The following is a 22071-nucleotide window of genomic DNA, read 5'->3' on the forward strand; positions in this document are numbered from 1 at the left end:
CGAGATATAGCTTCCTCTTACGGCGTTTAATTTTTTTCTATGTCTAACATGCACTACTACAACTATAATGTGAAATTTTGGAAATTTTAGGTATCAGTTGACCTTTTAAAGACATTTAAGTGATTTTCTAACCATTTAATGACGGTAATTCAAATTTCAACTACATCTACAAGCAACACCTAACCAAAACGGTTTGAAAAATCATATTTGTGTACTTGTGTGCGAGTTAATACCATGTGTGGTAAATTAGAAGTAATTTCCAAAAATATTTGTCGCAAGACATGGACACATGCATATGTATGCATGTAGTGACATGGCATTTTAATTCCAAAAAATTAAAAAAATACGAGAAACACATGAAACCTTGGTTGATGTAATCTCATGCCACCAAGATGATATGGTAAACAATTGGCATGTTTGACGAAAATTTAGACACAAACCCCTCACAAACCGGAGCAACTCACTAGAAGGATCATGGTTCCGAGAGGGAACAATACATGTTTGATGACGAACGGGAGATAGCTTCCTCTTATGGCCTTCAGTTTTTTTATACGTCTAACATGCACTACTACAACTATAATGTGAAATTTTCGAAAATTATAGGGGTCATTTGAAATTTTAAAGAGATATAAGTGATTTTTCTAGCCATTTAATGACCATAATTCAAATTTGGACTACATCTACATGCAACGCCTAACCAAAACGGTTTGAAAAATAATATTTGTGTACTTGTGTGTGACTTAATTCCATGTGCCGTAAATTAGAGGAATTTTCAAATATATTTGTGTCACAACATTGACACATGCATATGTATGCATGGAGTGACATGGCATTTTAATTCCAAAAAATTAAAAATAATATCAGAAACACATGAAGCTATGGTTGATGTAATGTCACTCCTCCAAGATGATGTGGTCAAAAATTGGCATGTTTGACGAAAGTTTGGACACATACCACTCACAAACTGGAGAAACCCACTAGAAGGCTCGTGGTTCCAAGACGGAACAATGCATGTTTGCTCATGAAAGGGAGATATATAGCTTCCTCTTATGGCCTTCAATTTTTTGCTACGTGTAACGTGCACTACTACAACTGTAATTTGAAATTTTGGAAAATTCTAAGGGTCATTTGACCTTTTAAAGACATTTAAGTGATTTTTATAGCCATTTAATGACCATAATTCAAATTTGGACTACATCTACATGCAACGCCTAACCAAAACGGTTTGAAAAATCATATTTGTGTACTTGTGTACGACTTAATTCCATGTGCAGTAAATTAGAAGGATTTTTCAAATATATTTGTCTCACGACATTGACACATGCATATGTATGCATGGAGTGACATGGCATTTCAATTCCAGAAAATTAAAAATAATATCAGAAACACATGAAACCTTGGTTGATGTAATGTCATTCCTCCAAGATGATGTGGTAAAAAATTGGCATGCTTGACGAAAGTTTGGACACACACCCCTCACAAATCGGAGAAACCCACTACAAGGCTCGTGTTTCCGAGAGGGAACAATGCATGTTTGATGACGAATGGGAGATATATAGCTTCCTCTTATGGCCTTCAATTTTTGGAATATTCTATTGGTCATTTGACCTTTAAAGTCATTTAATTGATTTTCTAGCCATTTAATGACCGTAATTCAAATTTAAACTACATCTACATGCAACGGCTAACCATAACGGTTTGAAAAATCATATTTGTGTACATGTGTGCGAGTTAATTCCATATGCAGTAAATTAGATGGAATTTTCAAACATATTTGTCTCACGACATGGAGTCATGCATATGTATGCATGGAGTGACATGGCATTTTAATTCCAAAAAATTTAAAAAAATATCAGAAACACATGAAACCATGGTAGATGTAATGTCATGCCACCAACATGATATGGTAAAAAAATTGGCATGTTTGACGTAAATTTCGACACACGCCCCTCATAAACCGGAGCAAATCACTAGAAGGCTCATGGTTCCAAGAGGGAACAATGCATGCTTGATGACGAACGGGAGATAGCTTCCTCTTACGGCCTTCAATTTTTTTCTACGTCTAACGTGCACAACTACAACTGTAATGTGAAATTTTGGAAAATTCTAGAGGTCATTTGACCTTTTAAAAACATTTAAGTGACTTTCTAGCCATTTAATGACCGTAATTCAAATTTGAAATACATCTACATGCAACGCCTAACCAAAACGGTTTGAAAAATCATATTTATGTACTTGTGTGCGAGTTAATTCCATGTGCAGTAAATTAGAAGGAAATTTCAAACATATTTGTCTCACGACATGGACACATGCATATGTATGCATGGGGTGACATGGCATTTTAATTCCAATTTCTTTTAAAAAAATATCAGAAACACATGAGACCATGGTTGATGTAATGTCATGCCATCAAGATTCTGTGGTAAAAAAATGGCATGTTTGACGGATGTGTTGACACACCCCCCTCACAAACCGGAGAAACTCACTAGAAGGCTGGTGGTTAAGAGAGGGAACGATGCATGTTTCATGACCAACGGGAGATATATTGCTTCCTCTTACGGCCTTCAATTTTTTTCTACGTCTAACATGCACTACTACAACTGTAATTTGTAACTTTGGAAAAATCTAGGGGTCAGTTGACCTTTTAAAGACATTTAAATGATATTCAAGCCATTTAGTGACCGTAATTCAAATTTGAACTACATCTACTTGCAATGCCTAACCAAAACGGTTTGAAAAATCATATTTGTGTACTTGTATGCATGGAGTGACATGATATTTTAATTCCAAAAAAACTAAAAATATATATATATCAGAAACTCATGAAAGCTTGGTTGATGTAATGCCATGCCACCAAAATTATGTGGTAAATAAATTGACATGTTTGACGAAAGTTTGGACACACACCCCTTACAAACCGGAGCAACTCACTATAAGGCTTGTGGTTCCAAGAGGGAACAATGCATGTTTGTTGACGAACGGGATATAGCTTCCTCTTACGGCCTTCAATTTTTTTCTATGTCTAACATGCACTACTACAACTATAATGTGAACTTTTGGAAAATTCTAGGTGTCGGTTGTCCTTTTAAAGACATTTAAGTGATTTTCTAGCCATTTAATGACCGTAATTAAAATTTCAACTACATCTACATACAATGCCTAACCAAAACGGTTTGTAAAATCATATTTATGTACTTGTGTGCGAGTTAATTCCATGTGCGGTAAATTAGAAGGAATTTTCAAACATATTTGTCTCACGAAATGGACACATGCATATGTATGCATGGAGTGACATGAAGTTTTAGGTCCAAAAAAATAAAATAAAATATCAGAGACACTTGAAACCATGGTTGATGTAATGTCATGCCACCAAGATGATGTGTTAAAAAAATTGGCATGTTTGACGAAAGTTTGGACACACACCCCTCACAAACCGGAGCAACTCACTAGAAGGCTTGTGGTTCCGAGAGGGAACAATGCATGTTTGATGACGAATGGGAGATAGCTTCCTCTTATGTCGTTCAATTTTTTTCTACGTCTAACATGCACTACTACAACTGTAATGTGAAAATTTGGAAAATTCTAGGGGTCATTTGACCTTTTAAAGAAATTTAAGTGATTTTCTAGCCATTTAATGACCGTAATTCAAATTTGAACTACATCTACATGCAACGCCTAACAAAAACGGTTTGAAAAATCATATTTGGGTACTTGTGTGCGAGTAAATTCCATCAGCAGTAAATTAGAAGGAATTTTCAAACATATTTGTCATGACACCAAGAAGATGGGGTAAAAAATTGGCATGTTTGACGAAAGTTTGGACACACACTCCTCACAAACTGGAGCAACTCACAAGAAGGCTCGTGTGTGACGCCCCCGATTTAATCGTACACTAATCATACACGCAAATGTGTATGATCAAGATCAGGGACTCACGGAAGATATCACAGCACAACTCTACAAATAAAATAAGTCATACAAGCATCATATTACAAGCCAGGGGCCTCGAGGGCTCGAATACAAGAGCTCGATCATAGACGAGTCAGCGGAAGCAACAATATCTGAGTACAGACATAAGTTAAACAAGTTTGCCTTAAGAAGGCTAGCACAAACTGGTATACAGATCGAAAGAGGCGCAGGCCTCCTGCCTGGGATCCTCCTAACTACTCCTGGTCGTCGTCAGCGGGCATCACGTAGTAGTAGGCACCTCCGGTGTAGTAGGAGTCGTCGTCGAAGGTGGCGTCTGGCTCCTGGGCTCCAACATCTGGTTGCGACAACCAGGTAGAAGGGATAGGGGAAAAGAGGGAGAAAGCAACCGTGAGTACTCATCCAAAGTACTCGCAAGCAAGGAGCTACACTACATATGCATGGGTATCAAATGGAATAAAGGTATCATATGTGGACTGAACTGCAGAATGCCAGAATAAGAGGGGGATAACTAATCCTTTCGAAGACTACGCTTCTGGCAGCCTCCGTCTTGCGGCATGTAGAAGAGAGTAGACTGAAGTCCTCCAAGTAGCATCGCATAGCATAATCCTAACCGGCGATCCTCTCCTCAATGCCCTGTTAGAGAGTGACCACCGGGTTGTATCTGGCACTTGGAAGGGTGTGTTTTATTAAGTATCCGGTTCTAGTTGTCATAAGGTCAAGGTACAATTCTAAGTCGTCCTGTTACCGAAGATCACGGCTATTCGAATAGATTAACTTCCCTGCAGGGGTGCACCACATAACCCAACACGCTCGATCCCATTTGGCCGGACACACTTTCCTGGGTCATGCCCAGCCTCGGAAGATCAACACGTCGCAGCCCCACCTAGACCAACAGAGAGGTCAGCACGCCGTTCTAAACCTAAGCGCCCAGGGGTCTGGGCCCATCGCCTTTAGCACACCTGCACGTTGCGTGGGCGGCCGGAAGCAGACCTAGCCTAGTGGCGTTCCAGTCCAATCCGGCGCGTGCCGCTCCGTTGCTGACGTCACGAAGGCTTCGGTTGATACCACAACGTCGAGTGCCCATAACTGTCCCCGCATTGATGGTTAGTGCGTATAGGCCAGTAGCCAGACTCAGATCAAATACCAAGATCTCGTTAAAACGTGTTAAGTATCTGCGAACGCTGACCAGGGCCAGGCCCACCTCTCTCCTAGGTGGTCGGAACCTGCCCTGTCGCTCCACCTCAAAGATAGACTCGCGGGTGCTCCTACGAGCCGACCCGTCTTTAATCACCACATGTATCATGTATAAAGTAAATAGTATATACCTGTGATCACCTCCCGAGTGATCATGGCCCGATAGTATAGCACAGCAGACGGACAAGAATGTAGGGCCACAGATTGAAATACTAGCATCCTATACTAAGCAAGTAGGATTGCAGGTAAAGGTATCAACAGTAGTAGCAAGGACAGGCTATTATTCTTATTCATCTTTTTTTCTGTTCTGGGGCGGGGCCCGTTGTCATAGGCCCAGGGGGCCTATCGGGCGCGGTTAACGGGCGCGCGCCCGTGCGAGGGCACGGGGCAACAGGGCGTCGGCGGGGCCGTAGCCCGGCACGGTGGTGCAGGCCAGCAAGGGGCACGGGCGCGGCGCGGCCTGGGGCCAGGCGCGCGACGGCGGTCGACGATGGCGACCGGGGCGGCTTGAACAGCGTCGAGGAGGGGTACAGGCGCGGCTGGGGGCGGCAAGGGCCATGGTGGTCGTGAGCGGGAGCTCGTGCGGCGGCAGAAGCAGATGCAGCAGAGCCGCGGGAGAGCGCGGCGCGCGGGCACGGGGAGGAGGACCGGGATGCGAGGCGCTGTGGGGGCGCCTGACGCGGCCAGCGGGCGCGGGGGTGTGATAGCGGGCGTGACAGCAGAGTCCGGGGAGAGGGAAGTCAGTGGCGCGGGCGGTCCGGCCGGGGCGCGCGGCCGATGCGGTGAGCGCGCGCGGGGGCTTGTGGCAACGAGCGCAAGCGGCGAGGGAGAGGGAGGAAGCGAGGCGCGTGCTCACTGGGGCTGTAGGGGAAATGGCAGCGGGGGTCGAGGGGGATGTTGTGGACGAGCGACGGAGTGGAGGAGGACGGCGAGGTGGCGGCGTCCGGTGAGGGAGGCCCGGCGAAGGCGCGGTCCAGGCGGATTGGGGGCGCCGGCGTGGTGGCGACGGGAACCGGTGGCGGCGTCGGGGGCGACCGATGGGGCAGCGGGACGGCGAGACGGCAGGGCGATGGGGGTGGTGCTCCGGTGGGGGGGGGCCTAGGACGGCGACATGCGTCGGGGCGATGTCGTCGGGGTTGGGGGCGTGGTCGCCTCGATCCCGATTTGGATCGAGGGAGTGAGGGGAGAGTGGGGGGGGAGTGGGGATCGGGTGAGGGTTAGGGTTACAGGGGGAGTGGATAAGGAGGGGGTAGTGGGGGGCGGCCTGGGCCTGTGGCCGAGTGGGCCGGCCTACTGGGCTGAAGCCCAATGGGGGGCCTTTCTCTCTTTCCCTTTTTTTGTTTGTTTCTGTTTTTTTTGTAGTGTCTTTTGTTTTATTTATTTTTTTGGTTTTATAAAATATACCACTAGCCCCTAAAATATTATTTATAAATACTCTATTGCCACATTAATTTCTCATACCTAATAAAATAGTTTAATGTTTTAATATTTATAAAATGCATCTAATTATTTGTATAAGCCACTGTTTTATTTAGTTCAGTGCTTTTAATTATTTTATAAAAATGTGATCCTCCACCATAATTACCTAAGCATTATTTGCCACCTCTAGAACATTTTAATTTTAATGTTTGAAAACTTTACCGTTTGACCTGATTTTGAAATTTTGAATTCGAACGGGATTGAACCATCGTGAGATTTACAACAGTAAGAGTGGTGACGTGGCATCACTAGCAGAGGTTACTGTAGCTTGATTATCCGGGCGTCACAATTCTCCTCCACTACAAGAAATCTCGTCCCAAGATTTAAGAGGGGAGTAGGGGGAATTTCTGGTTACGAAATTCTAACGTGTCTTCTCGGTCTTGGTTGCCCTTCTTGAAGAGGTTGATCCATAGCGTTGATGTCTTCATTTCTCTATACCCATGCATCATGAGGAAGCTGTCGTCCTTCCTTTGGGAGCTCCATCGTACTTATAGAGGAGTAAAGGATGGGTATACCGGAAGAATGGAATTCTGCATGGTTGCTTATCCGGTAGATAATCATTAGGGAACGTGGCGAAAAGTAACTCTCAAATTGAAATTTACAAAAATATCGAGAGCAAGGTAAGGAGATAACATGGGAAGTTTCGAGCACATAGGCAATCATTCGTTGCCTGAAGTGAAGTGTGAAAGGGGTTCGGAGCAATGGGAATAAGTATTACGTTAGATACCAGATTAATGATCTCATCAGAAGGTGGCTCATGAATTACACACGAGGCCACGCGTGAGGAATAACTTTGGGAACAGGGGGTGTACAGGAGAGTCAGTTTTCGATCCTGAGGAACTGTGGGTTATGGGCCCACCATGTGGGTTAAAAGCAGGAAGGGCGGTGACGTATTGCACGATCATGTTAGCAAGGCATGTCAGTGAATAACCGGTCAGTTATGTTGGTAGCATCATTGGTACCAAGGGCGAGGGGCAAAGAGAACCATTTTCCTGCTCGTTGAACGAGGCGGACCATTAGGCAAAGTTCTCTTCCATCGGTGGATACCAGAATGTCATCAACAATAGTAACATGGTCTTACTGACAGAGTTATACACCGAGGTGTTTACATAAGCAGGAGAATATTCCTGCTTAGATCATATAGATCACAAGAAACATTAAACCAACCAATGGAAGGGAAAATACGATTATCAGATTAAATAGGACAATGGAAAGGAAATTGTGTTTAAACACATATTTCAAGGGTATATCCTACCCAAGGACAAGCAGATCATGATATCCATGACATGATATAATGTAGAAAACTCTTTAGGTACAGGAGAGAATTTTCATGACATTATCCATACAGCGGTGTTTGGATAATTGAGCAGGAAACGTTTAACATTGGGCTTCAATTGTTCCTGTTCAAAATCGGAGTACCACAGACATGCTTCAAGATAGCATGGACATGGTCAACAGGTGAATATCAGACTTTGGAAACACAAAGAGTCTATTAGGAATAACTTGTAGAATAAGTCTTACAATTTCCTCATGGAAGAATGGATAACCTTGCTGAAAAGGAAACTATAACAATAGGTCCCCCGGCCAGGTGTGCTAGGCATGACATCATCTTACTGGGTCATATAAGGACCAATGTTATGACTCTTGGAAAATATTCCAACCATCATATCTGACCGAGTTTCAGATCTCAGGATACCTCAGACTCAGGATGCCTGAGATAAAAAGGTACGACAAGAATTAACGAGAAGACATCGTAAGATTCTCGGGAAATGAACTATGGAAGCGAGTTTCAAAACAAGAGTTCATCAGTAAACCAAGGAGAGGATGAGGAGGTGGCTGATGAACTCGGCGACAAATCATTGGGATTTCCAAAAGATGGATTTCCACAATTATGCGATCAAAGAGATAACATTTGTCAGATCAAATGATATAGTGAGGTATGCTCGAGGAAAACATACACAATTAAACATTGGTAGAAGGTGCACCCGAACTACGGTCTTAGGTAGCATAATCAATGTTAGAAGGTGATTCGATAACAAATGGCCTAAGAATGAGATGTCGACCATTAACTTCAAAGCAATAAGGTTGCTAGAAGTTTTAAAATTACTAGTCCATTTGTCGGTATTCCGGTTAGGAACAACACGGGGACCAAGACAAGAATGGTGATGGCGATAAGTATCACCTATATCAAGAATTATCAAGAGGTGGTGAAATTACCACGACATTCTTGACATAAAAGGTGGTAATATTCCAAGGTAAAGAAGAACAAATGCTGGATAGCAAGGATCTCAAGATATAACACAAAACACGAATAAGTTTGTGTTGAACGGAAGGCAATAAAGTGGTCGATGATAACACAAACCATTGAGGGGCGAGGATGGTATTTCCCATCAAGAATTCGATATATAACTTGGAAGAGCTCAGGATGTTGATGATGACCACGACACATTTGTCGAGAGATTTCATGAAGATGTAATTGGTTGGCGATGATATCAAGTCAAATGATGATGCAGCAAAAGTCAAATAATACTTGAAGAAGAACTCATAAGAAGTTATGTAGTTCCGTGATAATCTCGAGATACCAGAGGGGGTAATACTCGATGAAAGATCAAAGTAGAGGTTGGACTGGGGTATTGCTCTACAAAAGACAAGCGCTTTAAACTTGCACGCAAAATGGTATTTAAAGGAGAACATGGCCGGAACCACGATTGCAAAAGGCCAGATCCCAGATATAAGATGAACTTATACCAAAGGAATAATTTAATTTAAGAGAAGCTTTAACGATAAGATCTACATCGTGTCCATGGGCATGAACACAAAGTTCAAGGTCGACTCCCACTTCTCCAATGCATAACCTTTCATTCACTTCTCACTTTTGAAGAAGTTGTAGTGTTGAAATTTCATCTGGCAAAATACCAGAAGTGTATGACTCATGAAAAATTTCGAGTTCACATAGTTTAGAGAAGGCATATGTTCAACCCATAGGGGCTTCTTAGAAACATATACCACAAGTTTCAAGGGTAAATATCACAAGCTCGAAAGTAGAGCAAGGTTGAGAAAGTACATGATACAATTTACCAAAGGCATTATGTATCCGAGGGAAGGCTCAGAAGGTTATTGAATATGAAGGACGATGTCAGATAAAATCCAAAAAGTATCTGACGGTCCATAACAGGGCTGATGTGAGTATCGGTTCTCAATCAGAGGAAGAAGGAATGCAAAGGCATCAGATTATAGGAACAACTGACTAATTCAAAGCTCAATGCAAGGAAATTTATGATCCTCAATCAAGGGATCAGAAGCAAACACTCAGATTAAGGATGGATAAGTTGCGTAGACTTAGGGGTACAATCGATGGTAATCCGACTGGTCGGGAACCAACTCATGTTTAAAGGGATGTCTGAGCCGGAAAGATAAATTAGAAGAGTTGATAGATGATTGTGTGCATTCGCACACATGTTGAATCAATAGGATCAAAATGACGGTGTCAAAAGATACTAGTGAATATTGCTAGTGATATGGGAGCATCCATAATGTAAGCATACAAGTATTAGCAGAGCATTAGTTGCTAAGGATTTTTGGAGGATTGAATAGTATTTCAAAGACTTTTGTGAAACACCTGAACAACTGGGGATGAGTGGATACTCGGAAAGGGCGAGAAAATATTCTTAGGGGTATTCAGGTGGCAAAGAACTGCAAGGCAGTAGGCACAAAATATTCTCGGGGTATCTTGTAATAACAAGATTGATTGGGAATAAAAGTAAGCACGACAGGTGTAAGTATTTATCCATACGGATATTTCGGTGGAAGGGAATTTGCAAAAGCAACGAGCACAAGGTCTCGAGAGAATATCGGAGAGTATCTCTGAAATCTTCTGGTGCAGCCGGCGATCATCTGGACTGAAGGGGCTCTCCGGGAGAAAGCTTTTTTGAGAACCTAAAGTTAGATTTTAGTAAAAATCGTTTAACCCGAATAGAAGAGAGTTCAGAATCCCGGAGTAAAGATCGAGGAGTAAAAGATCCTAATACCACCCAATGGCGATGTGGCCCATAGGCCACACAGCCATATTAGTAAAGGTTTTGCAATGACTAGACTCAACTTCGGCCAAGGAGTTGGAAAGGGGATTCCTACAGGCAGTCGGCTCTGATACCAACTTGTGACGCCCCCAATTTAATCGTACACTAATCATACACGCAAATGTGTACGATCAAGATCAGGGACTCACGGAAGATATCACAACACAACTCTACAAATAAAATAAGTCATACAAGCATCATATTACAAGCCAGGGGCCTCGAGGGCTCGAATACAAGAGCTCGATCATAGACGAGTCAGCGGAAGCAACAATATCTGAGTACAGACATAAGTTAAACAAGTTTGCCTTAAGAAGGCTAGCACAAACTGGTATACAGATCGAAAGAGGCGCAGGCCTCCTGCCTGGGATCCTCCTAACTACTCCTGGTCGTCGTCAGCGGGCATCACGTAGTAGTAGGCACCTCCGGTGTAGTAGGAGTCGTCGTCGAAGGTGGCGTCTGGCTCCTGGGCTCCAACATCTGGTTGCGACAACCAGGTAGAAGGGATAGGGGAAAAAAGGGAGAAAGCAACCGTGAGTACTCATCCAAAGTACTCGCAAGCAAGGAGCTACACTACATATGCATGGGTATCAAATGGAATAAAGGTATCATATGTGGACTGAACTTCAGAATGCCAGAATAAGAGGGGGATAACTAATCCTTTCGAAGACTACGCTTCTGGCAGCCTCCGTCTTGCGGCATGTAGAAGAGAGTAGACTGAAGTCCTCCAAGTAGCATCGCATAGCATAATCCTAACCGGCGATCCTCTCCTCAATGCCCTATTAGAGAGCGACCACCGGGTTGTATCTGGCACTTGGAAGGGTGTGTTTTATTAAGTATCCGGTTCTAGTTGTCATAAGGTCAAGGTACAACTCTAAGTCGACCTGTTACCGAAGATCACGGCTATTCGAATAGATTAACTTCCCTGCAGGGGTGCACCACATAACCCAATACGCTCGATCCCATTTGGCCGGACACACTTTCCTGGGTAATGCCCGGCCTCGGAAGATCAACACGTCGCAGCCCCACCTAGACCAACAGAGAGGTCAGCACGCCGGTCTAAACCTAAGCGCCCAGGGGTCTGGGCCCATCGCCCTTAGCACACCTGCACGTTGCGTGGGCGGCCGGAAGCAGACCTAGCCTAGTGGCGTTCCAGTCCAATCCGGCGCGTGCCGCTCCGTTGCTGACGTCACGAACGCTTCGGCTGATACCACGACGTCGAGTGCCCATAACTGTCCCCGCGTTGATGGTTAGTGCGTATAGGCCAGTAGCCAGACTCAGATCAAATACCAAGATCTTGTTAAACGTGTTAAGTATCTGCGAACACCGACCAGGGCCAGGCCCACCTCTCTCCTAGGTGGTCGGAACCTGCCCTGTCGCTCCGCCTCAAAGATCCACTCGCGGGTGCTCCTACGAGCCGACCCGTCTTTAATCACCACATGTATCATGTATAAAGTAAATAGTATATACCCGTGATCACCTCCCGAGTGATCACGGCCCGATAGTATAGCACAGCAGACGGACAAGAATGTAGGGCCACAGATTGAAATACTAGCATCCTATACTAAGCAAGTAGGATTGCAGGTAAAGGTATCAACAGTAGTAGCAAGGATAGGCTATGCATCAGTATAGGATTAACGGGAAGCAGTAACATGCTACACTACTCTAATGCAAGCAGTATAGAGAAGAGTAGGCGATATCTGGTGATCAAAGGGGGGGCTTGCCTGGTAGCTCTGGCAAGAGAGAGGGATCGTCAACTCCGTAGTCGTACTGGGTAGCCGCGGCGTCGGTCTCGGTGTCTAGCGAGAGAAGAGGGGGAAGAAACAATAAATATTTAAGCAAACAGATGCATAGCGATGCATGACATGACAAGTAGCGGTGCTAGGGGTGCCCTATCGCGGTATGAGGTGATACCGGTGAAGGGGGGAAACATCCGGGAAAGTATCTCCGGTGTTTCGCGTTTTCGCACAGATGAAACAGAGGGGGAAAGTTGCGTGTTTGCTATTCTAGGGATGCGTGGCGGACGAACGGGGTGCGTATCCGGGTTCGTCTCGTCGTTCTGAGCAATTTTCATGTTGAAAATATTTTAATCCGAGTTACGGATTAAAAGATATGGTTTTCTAAAGATTTTATTAATTTCTGGAATTTAATTAATTATTTAAATTAATGCGAAAAACAGATTAATGACATCAGCATGAGGTCATGCTGACATCAGCAGTCAACAGAGTTGACTTGGTCAACCTGACCAGTGGGTCCAGTGGGACCCACCTGTCATACACTGTTTATGTTAATTAGGGTTTAATTAACCTAACTAATTGATTAGATTAATTAACAGGATTAATTAACTTAATTAATCAATTAAATAATGAATTATTTTAATTATTTATTATTATTATTATTCTTATTCATCTTTTTTTTGTTCTGGGGCGGGGCCCGTTGTCATAGGCCCAGGGGGCCTATCGGGCGCGGTTAACGGGCGGGCGCCCGTGCGAGGGCACGGGGCAACAGGGCGTCGGCGGGGCCGTAGCCCGGCACGGTGGTGCAGGCCAGCAGGGGGCACGGGCGCGGCGCGGCCTGGGGCCAGGCGCGCGACGGCGGTCGACGGTGGCGACCGGGGCGGCTTGAACGGCGTCGAGGAGGGGTACAGGCGCGGCTGGGGGCGGCAAGGGCCATGGTGGCCGTGAGCGGGAGCTCGTGCGGCGGTAGAAGCAGATGCAGCACAGCCGCGGGCGAGCGCGGCGCGCGGGCACGGGGAGGAGGACCGGGATGCGAGGCGCTGGGGGGGGTGCCTGACGCGGCCAGCGGGCGCTGGGGTGTGACAGCGGGCGCGGCAGCAGAGTCCGGGGAGAGGGAAGGCAGTGGCGCGGGCGGTCCGGCCGGGGCGCGCGGTCGATGCGGTGAGTGCGCGCGGGGGCTTGTGGCGACGAGCGCGAGCGGCGAGGGAGAGGGAGGAAGCGAGGCGCGTGCTCACTGGGGCCGTAGGGGAAATGGCAGCGGGGGTCGAGGGGGATGTCGTGGACGAGCGACGGAGTGGAGGAGGACGGCGAGGTGGCGGCGTCCGGTGAGGGAGGCCCGGCGAAGGCGCGGTCCAGGCGGATTGGGGGCGCCGGCGTGGTGGCGACGGGAACCGGTGGCGGCGTCGGGGGCGACCGATGGGGCAGCGGGACGGCGAGACGGCAGGGCGATGGGGGTGGTGCTCCGGTGGGGGGGGGGGGGCGCCTAGGACGGCGACGTGCGTCGGGGCGATGTCGTCGGGGTCGGGGGCGTGGTCGCCTCGATCCCGATTTGGATCGAGGGAGTGAGGGGAGAGTGGGGGGGGGAGTGGGGATCGGGTGAGGGTTAGGGTTACAGGGGGAGTGGATAAGGAGGGGGTAGTGGGAGGGCGGCCTGGGCCTGTGGCCGAGTGGGCCGGCCTGCTGGGCCGAAGCCCAATGGAGTGCCTTTCTCTCTTTCCCTTTTTTTGTTTGTTTCTGTTTTTTTTGTAGTGTCTTTTGTTTTATTTATTTTTTTGGCTTTATAAAATATACCACTAGCCCCTAAATTAGTATTTATAAATACTCTATTGCCACATTAATTTCTCATACCTAATAAAATAGTTTAATGTTTTAATATTTATAAAATGCATCTAATTATTTGTATAAGCCACTGTTTTATTTAGTTCAGTGCTTTTAATTATTTTATAAAAATGTGATCCTCCACCATAATTACCTAAGCATTATTTGCCACCTCTAGAACATTTTAATTTTAATGTTTGAAAACTTTACCGTTTGACCTGATTTTGAAATTTTGAATTCGAACGGGATTGAACCATCGTGAGATTTACAACAGTAAGAGTGGTGACGTGGCATCATTAGCAGAGGTTACTGTAGCTTGATTATCCGGGCGTCACATCGTGGTTCCAAGAGGGAACAATGCATGTTTGATGACGAACGGGAGATAGCTTCCTCTTACAGCCTTTAATTTTTTTCTACGTATAACATGCACTACTACAACTGTAATGTGAAATTTTGGAAAATTCTAGGGACCATTTGATCTTTTAAAGACATTTAAGTGCTATATATCTCCCGTTCTTCATCAAACATGCATTGTTCCCTCTCGGAACCACGAGCCTTCTAGTGAGTGTAGCTCTGGTTTGTGAGCGGTGTGTGTCCAAATATTCTTCAAACATGCCAATTTTTTTACCACATCATCATGGTGGCATGACATTACATCAACCAAGGTTTCATGTGTTTCTGATATTTTTTGAAATTTTTGTATTAGAATGCCATGTCACTCCATGCATACATATGCATGTGTCCATGCCGTGAGACAAATATGTTTGAAAATTCTTTCTAATTTACTTCACATGGAATTAACTCGCACACAAGTAAACAAATATGATTTTTCAAACCGTTTTGGTTAGGCGTTGCATTTAGATGTAGTTCAAATTTGAATTAGGGTCATTAAATGGCCACAAAATCACTTAAATGTCTTTAAAAGATCAACTGACCCGTAGAATTTTCCAAAATTTCACATTACAGTTGTAGTAGTGCATGTTAGACGTAGAAAAAAAGTGAAGGCCGTAAGAGGAAGCTATATATCTCCCGTTCGTCATCAAACATGCATCGTTCCCTCTCGGAACCACCAACGTTCTAGTGAGTTGCTCCGATTTGTGAGTGTGTGTGTCCAAACTTTCGTCAAACATGCCAATTTTTTTTACCACATCATCTTGGTGGCATGACATTACATCAACCAAGGTTTCATGTATTTCTGATAATTTTTAATTTTTTTGGAATTAAAATGCCATGTCACTCCATGCATACATATGCATGTGTCCATGCCGTGAGACAAATATGTTTGAAAATTCCGTCTAATTTACTGCACATGGAATTAACTCGCACACAAGTACAGAAATATGATTTTTCAAACCGTTTTGGTTAGGTGTTGCATGTAGATTCGGTTCAAATTTTAATTAAGGTCATTAAATGGCTAGAATATCACTTGATTGTCTTTAATATGTCAAATGACCCCTAGAATTTTCCAAAATTTCACATTACAGTTGTAGTAGTTGTGACGCCCCGAGACCGTTGCGCCAGGTGTCTTCCGGTTATTCGTGTTGTTGCCTTGTCATTTGTTTGCATGTTGCATCTTGCCATGTCATCATCCACATCGCATCATCATGTTTTTCGAAACATGCATTCGTACGGGTCCCCCAGTTCCGTCCGTTGTCCGTTCTGAGCACAGACAAACTTGCACGTGCCTGCGGCATGTCCGAAATATTATTTTATAAGTGGCCGGAAAATGTTCTTGGAATGGGTTGAAAGTTGGAATGCGGTGTTGTTATGTTGTCAGTAGGTCGCCTGCCAAGTCTCGTCGCATTCATAGTCCGTTTGATAGCCCAACCGTTAAACTATAGCGGCATTATAGCCGGTCTAATGTCGGACGTTTTCGGTCTCCGGAAACAGTCGCCGTGTCTCTCTCTCTCTCTTCTCTTCTCTCAGCTCGAGACCATGTACACAGTCCATTACCTACCACCAGGCCCATCCTAACCTCTCTCGTCAGCCCGCGGCCCTCTTCGCGCACGCGTCCGAAAGCTGCCCCGGACCCGACCTGGGCAGTCATCACCATTGGATCCTGATCATCCCCAAATATCTATAAAATATCTTTGTTTCTTATTTAGATTTTCCTAGCCTATTTGTTCTCGACTGTTCGATTTGAATCGGAGGTTCCAAATACCCCTACTTAAAATTTCACTTGCTATATAATGACCAACCCTAAAACCTAGGCGAGATGTCCCATCCTTCCATTCCCTCCGCCGCCACCCGACCAACTCCCTTCTCCCTCGGGATCCATCCCCACCAAACCATCGACTCCCTAGCTGATATCTCCCGATCCAAACCACCGGCCACAGCCGCCACCCCTCTCCTCGACCTCCTCCAACCCAGCCATCCGAGGACCTCCTCCTCGCCGGTGTTTTCCTGTCGGAGACTGCCGGCCGGAGCAGCAACAGCCACAAGCAGGACCATCGCGGCCCCTGCCCTCTTTCTGTTTGTTCCCCGTGCTCTCTCCTTCCTGACCCCTCTTTCCCTCTCTTGGTCCAGTAGCAGAAGGAACGCCATGGCCACCCGTAGCTTCCCGCGCGCCCGCCGCAAGCAGCATAACCTCCGGAGCTCCCTCCATCATCAAGCTCCACCATCAAACGCCGACCTCCCGAGGTTCCCCGCGCCCATCTCCTCCTTTTTATTCCTCGGTTTCTCTCCATCCTCCTGTAACATCTCTCTCTGTCTCGGTCTCCCGATGCAGTGCCATGGTGCTCGACGCCCGAGCTCCGAGCAAGCGCCGCCGGACCAGCTGCGCCACGGGACGGAAGGAGCCGATCGTTCCCCACCTCCACGCGCCTCCCCCGCCTTGGATCCGGTTGTCCCCGCGATGTCCCTACCACCAAGTCCACATCACGGCCTCTGCATCCTCTGCATCGAGTAGGTTCTCGCCTGCTTGTCCCGCAAGCGCAGCCGCTCGCCCCATTGACCGCGTACCTCGCCCACTTCGGCCAGATTAGCGCCAACACCCAGCGTCGCCCCTGCCGGCCTCCCTCTCCATCGATCAGGCCTACTAGCCCAAGGACGCGCCAAGGCCTGCCCGCAAGCCCACCTCCACTGAACCGTGCGCTCAGGCCCAGCCGCTGGCCATATCCGGCCCAGCGAGGTGAGTACGCGCCCAGCCTCCCCTGTACACTGTTGGGCTAGCCAGCAGATTCGGCCCAGTGTAGCTTTTTTTCAAATCTATGAATTTGTCTATTTTCCAAGGAATTGACGCTTTGCAGATTAGCCCCTAAACTTCATGCATATAATAACTCATTAACCGAGCATCGTATTAAAATATTTCATATATCAAAAATGCTTAGAATTTCATGTAGATTAATAATATCCAACTTTCATCCATGTTTGAAATGTTTAAATTGTTGTTTGCTTTAATTTGCCCCTATGCCATGTTAAAATGATTTATTTCATAACTAAATAACCGTAGCTCCAAACCTAACAAACTTTATATGTAAATGGGGTAGAAAATTCCTAGTTTAACATGGCGTACTTATTTCCATGCTTAATATCTCTAAAATTTTGTTATAGGGCAGAATAGTACCAAACCTAAAAATTTGCACATGAGGATTTTCCGGAATTGTTGTTTGTTGTTTCCGGCCTCATTTAAACTTGACTAGGTAGTTAGTTTATGTATGATTCATGTCTTGCCATGCTAACCAACATTTAATTTTGTTGAGTACATAAACGGGAGAGAACTAAATAAGTCACGTGGTGTTTCGTCAATATGCAACGGAGTTGCATATTGAGCTCCACTTAATTTGTAGGATTGTTTGTGCATTTTGCCATGCCATGCCTCATTAAACCGGACATGGATCATACTTGGTTGTGCATCATGCCATGTTTATGTGAGGGTTGTTTACTATGTTGCTTGCTTCCTTTCGGGTTGTTCCTCTCGTTAGCTTCGGAGTCGTTCCGGAGTTGTGAGGATTCGTTCGACTACGTCTGTTTGTCTTCTTCATGGACTCATTCTTCTTCCTTGCGGGATCTCAGGCAAGATGACCATACACTCAAAATCACTTCTATCTTTGCTTGCTAGTTGCTCGCTCTATTGCTATGCCGCAATACCTACCACTTGCTATATCATGCCTCTCATATTGCCATGTCAATTCTCTAACCCACCTTTCCTAGCAAACCGTTGTTTGGCTATGTTACCGCTTTGCTCAGCCCCTCTTATAGTGTTGCTAGTTGCAGGTGAAGATTAAGTTTGTTCCTTGTTGGAACATGGTTATGTTGGGATATCACAATAACTATTATTTAATTAATGCATCTATATACTTGGCAAAGGGTGGAAGGCTCGGCCTTATGCCTGGTGTTTTGTTTCACTCTCGCCGCCCTAGTTTCCGTCATACCGGTGTTATGTTCCTTGATTTTTGCGTTCCTTACACAGTTGGGTGTTATTTGGACCCCTTGACAGTTCACTTTGAATAAAACTCCTCCAGCAAGGCCCAACCTTGGTTTTACCTTTTGCCTCACCACCACCTACTTTTCCCTTGGGAGTCACGCTCCCGAGGGTCATCTTTATTTTAACCCCCCGGGCTAGTGCGCGTCTAAGTGTTGGTCTGAAACGGGCTGCTTGCGGGGCCACCTCGGGGCAACTCGAGGGCTGGTTTTTACTTGTAGCTTGACCTATCTCATGTTGCCCTGAGAACGAGATATGTGCAGCTCCTATCGGTGTTGTCGGCACATCAGGCGGCTTTGGTGGTCTTGTTTTACCATTGTCGAAATGTCTTGTAACCGGGATTCCGAGACTGATCAGGTCTTCCTGGGAGAAGGAATATCCTTCATTGACCGTGAGAGCTTGTGATGGGCTAAGTTGGGACAACCCTGCAGGGTTTGAACTTTTGAAAGTTGTGCCCGTGGTTATGGGCAGATGGGAATTTGTTAATGTCCGATTGTAGAGAACTTGACACTTAACTTAATTAAAATGCATCAACCGCATGTGTAGCCGTGATGGTCTCTTTCCGGCGGAGTCCGGGAAGTGCACACGACTTTGGAGTTATGTTTGAACGTAAGTAGTTTTAGGTTCACTTCTTGGTCACTTCTAGTTCACAACCGTTGCGTTGCTTCTCGTCTTGCTCTTATTTGCGTATGTTAGCCACCATATATGCTTAGTGCTTGCTGCAGCTCCACCTCATTACCCTTTCCTACCCCTTAAGCTTAAATAGTCTTGATCTCATGGGTGTGAGATTACTGAGTCCTCGTGGCTCACAAATACTTCCAAACAGTTGCAGGTGCTGATGATACCAGTGTAGGTGACGCAACCGAGCTCAGGTGGGAGCTCGATGAAGATCTTGATCGTTGTTTTGTTCCGTTTTCCTTTTGACCCGTAGTGGAGCCCAGTCGGGGCGATCGGGGATCTATGCATTAGGGGTTGTCTTCCTTTATTTTGGTTCCGTTGTCAGACCTTGTTTGTATTCTAGATGATGTAATGATATATTCATGTATTGTGTGAAGTGGCGATTGTAAGCCAACCTCTTTATCCCTTTCTTATTCAGTACATGGGATGTGTAAAGATTACCCCTCTTGTGACATGCCTACAATGCGGTTATGCCTCTAAGTCGTGCTCCGACACGTGGGATATATAGCCGCATCATGGGTGTTACAAGTTGATATCAGAGCCTTCCCCGAATTAGGAGCCCCCTGCTTCATCGAATCGCTGGCGTTGTTCAGTCTAGAAAAATGTTTTGAGACTTATATGATTATATATATCGGAGAGTAGGATTCTTTTTACTCCTCAGCCCCTTCGTCGCTCTGGTGAGGCCTCCTGACGTAGAAGTTTTGACTCTTCTCTCCTTAAATTTCACGAAATTGTTTTTAGGATCACGTGTGTATCTTGGAATCGTTCTGATGGTTTTGTGACGAGAACATTGTTCTTGGTGCCTCCTGACATTTAGGGGTTGTGGCAGTGTCCCGGGGAGTTGAGCTCCGAGGTGTTGCCGTCACAATTTTATCGTTGCAGTTCTGGAATACCTGAGTTTGCCGACATCGAAAATCACTTTTATGCAGTTGTTGGTGAGATAACCTCGACGCCACCCAGTACTAGGGCGGGAGTTCGGGAGTATTGCCATAACTCGTATAACGGATGCTTTTCGAAGGTTGAGGTAAATGATTTTCGAAGGTTTCTTGGTTATGTGTTGAAGGATGGATAAAGCTGGATGTAGGATTTGCTAGTTTTGGGTGAGATATTATGCTTCCCTGTATCCCCAACACCTGATTGCATAACCAGAAAGTTTTGGGAGTTTATAAGTGGGAATTCAAGTAGCTCCTAGGATATCTTTCCGACAGATATATGACATGAAATTGGGGTTCGACGTCTAGTGGTCTGCCTATCCACGGTTGGTTTTACAATGGTCTCGTTGTGTCTTAAAGAGTCCTTGGCTATGCTGACTCGGGGACGCTTCGTATGTCATGTGCACTGCCTTGTACATGATGGTGTTGTACGATCGAGGCCGTGTTGGGCCCACCACGAAAACTTCGAACGAAATCTCTATCATATGTTTGTTCCGGCTTATTTTGCAACCCAATCCTTTGTTTTGTTTTGAGTTGTGGTATTCAAGTTGCTTCAATGTCAAGTGTTGATTCCATACCTTCCCCAAATGGTGTTCTCATACTCCTATGTGAATACAAATCCTTCATGATAATCGAATTTGTCTTGTCAATCCTTTTCAAGCGATGTGTTTCTCTCCAAATGGATCCGATCATTTCAACATCCGCAAGATCACCTCTTGGTTTTCCCAACGTTGTTCGTTTCATCCGCCCCCAAGTTGTCTTTGTTTTCCCGCCCTCCCACCCTTTTTCTTCAAGGATTCGGATTTCTTAATCAACTATCATGTTATGGATGTGAAGTTTCTTCATTCTTTTTCGTCAATATTCTTATCCGGTGATTCTCAGGAAGATACTAACGGAGCTTCAAGTTCATCATTCTTCGTTTCTTTTATCTTCTCCGGTGGATTCAAATCAAGCTTTTGTTGTTGATCATATCCCTTTTCCTCATTTCAAATACCTTCTCATACCGGTGCACCTCATAATCATTCACTTCTCGCTATTCGTTTGTTCGGGAGTGCTAAAGATATCTCAGAAGGCTCGTCTTGACATTCAAGATCCATTCAACTTATTTCGAGGTTGTTATCTCATTCAAGCTGTTTAATTCAACCGGTGCTATCTCCTTTTCAAGTAATCGTTCAACGGTGTTTTTCTCTTGAGTGGGCCCTAACCCACATGTCTTTTCCAGGATCTTACCTGACTCTTCTAATTTTTCCGAGGCTTCTCAAATTCTTTTCCAAGTTTGACGTAAGAATGAGTTATCATTGGTCAAATGCCTTCTCCAAGATATTTCACATTCTTTTCATCATTGGTTTAACCTTTCTAATTTTCATTCCGGAGTGCCTCAACAATTCTTGGTGGTGTTTCTCGACGCCATTCTCGGATTTGAAGAAGTGTTTCCTCTAAATCTTGTGCCTTCTCTCGAGGATTCTCAGTTCAAGCGTGATGCCATCCTCTCATAATTTGTTTCGATTGTAAAAATTCTTTTCACCCATCAGGAGCATTTCAGGAGTCCTTTAGCTTGTTTCTCCGGAGCCCATCATCTTAGAATTATTCATTCTCAGTGTGTAGATATCGTTCTCCAAATCTTACCGGTGCATCATTCAAGTATTCTCTAATCAGCTCGGGATCTCTTCGTTCACTTGCATATAAATTCTCTCAAGTATCTTCATTCATTTTCCAATTCTTCCCGGTGAATTGTGCTTTTGCTACTTTCATGTTTAATTCTTACGGTGGTTCATTCAAGAGTTTTATTTCTTGGCTATCATATCAAT

This window comes from Triticum urartu, chromosome 2A, assembly GCF_056163025.1.
Source record: "Triticum urartu cultivar PI428250 chromosome 2A, HENAU_Tu73, whole genome shotgun sequence".
Taxonomy (NCBI): domain Eukaryota; kingdom Viridiplantae; phylum Streptophyta; class Magnoliopsida; order Poales; family Poaceae; genus Triticum; species Triticum urartu.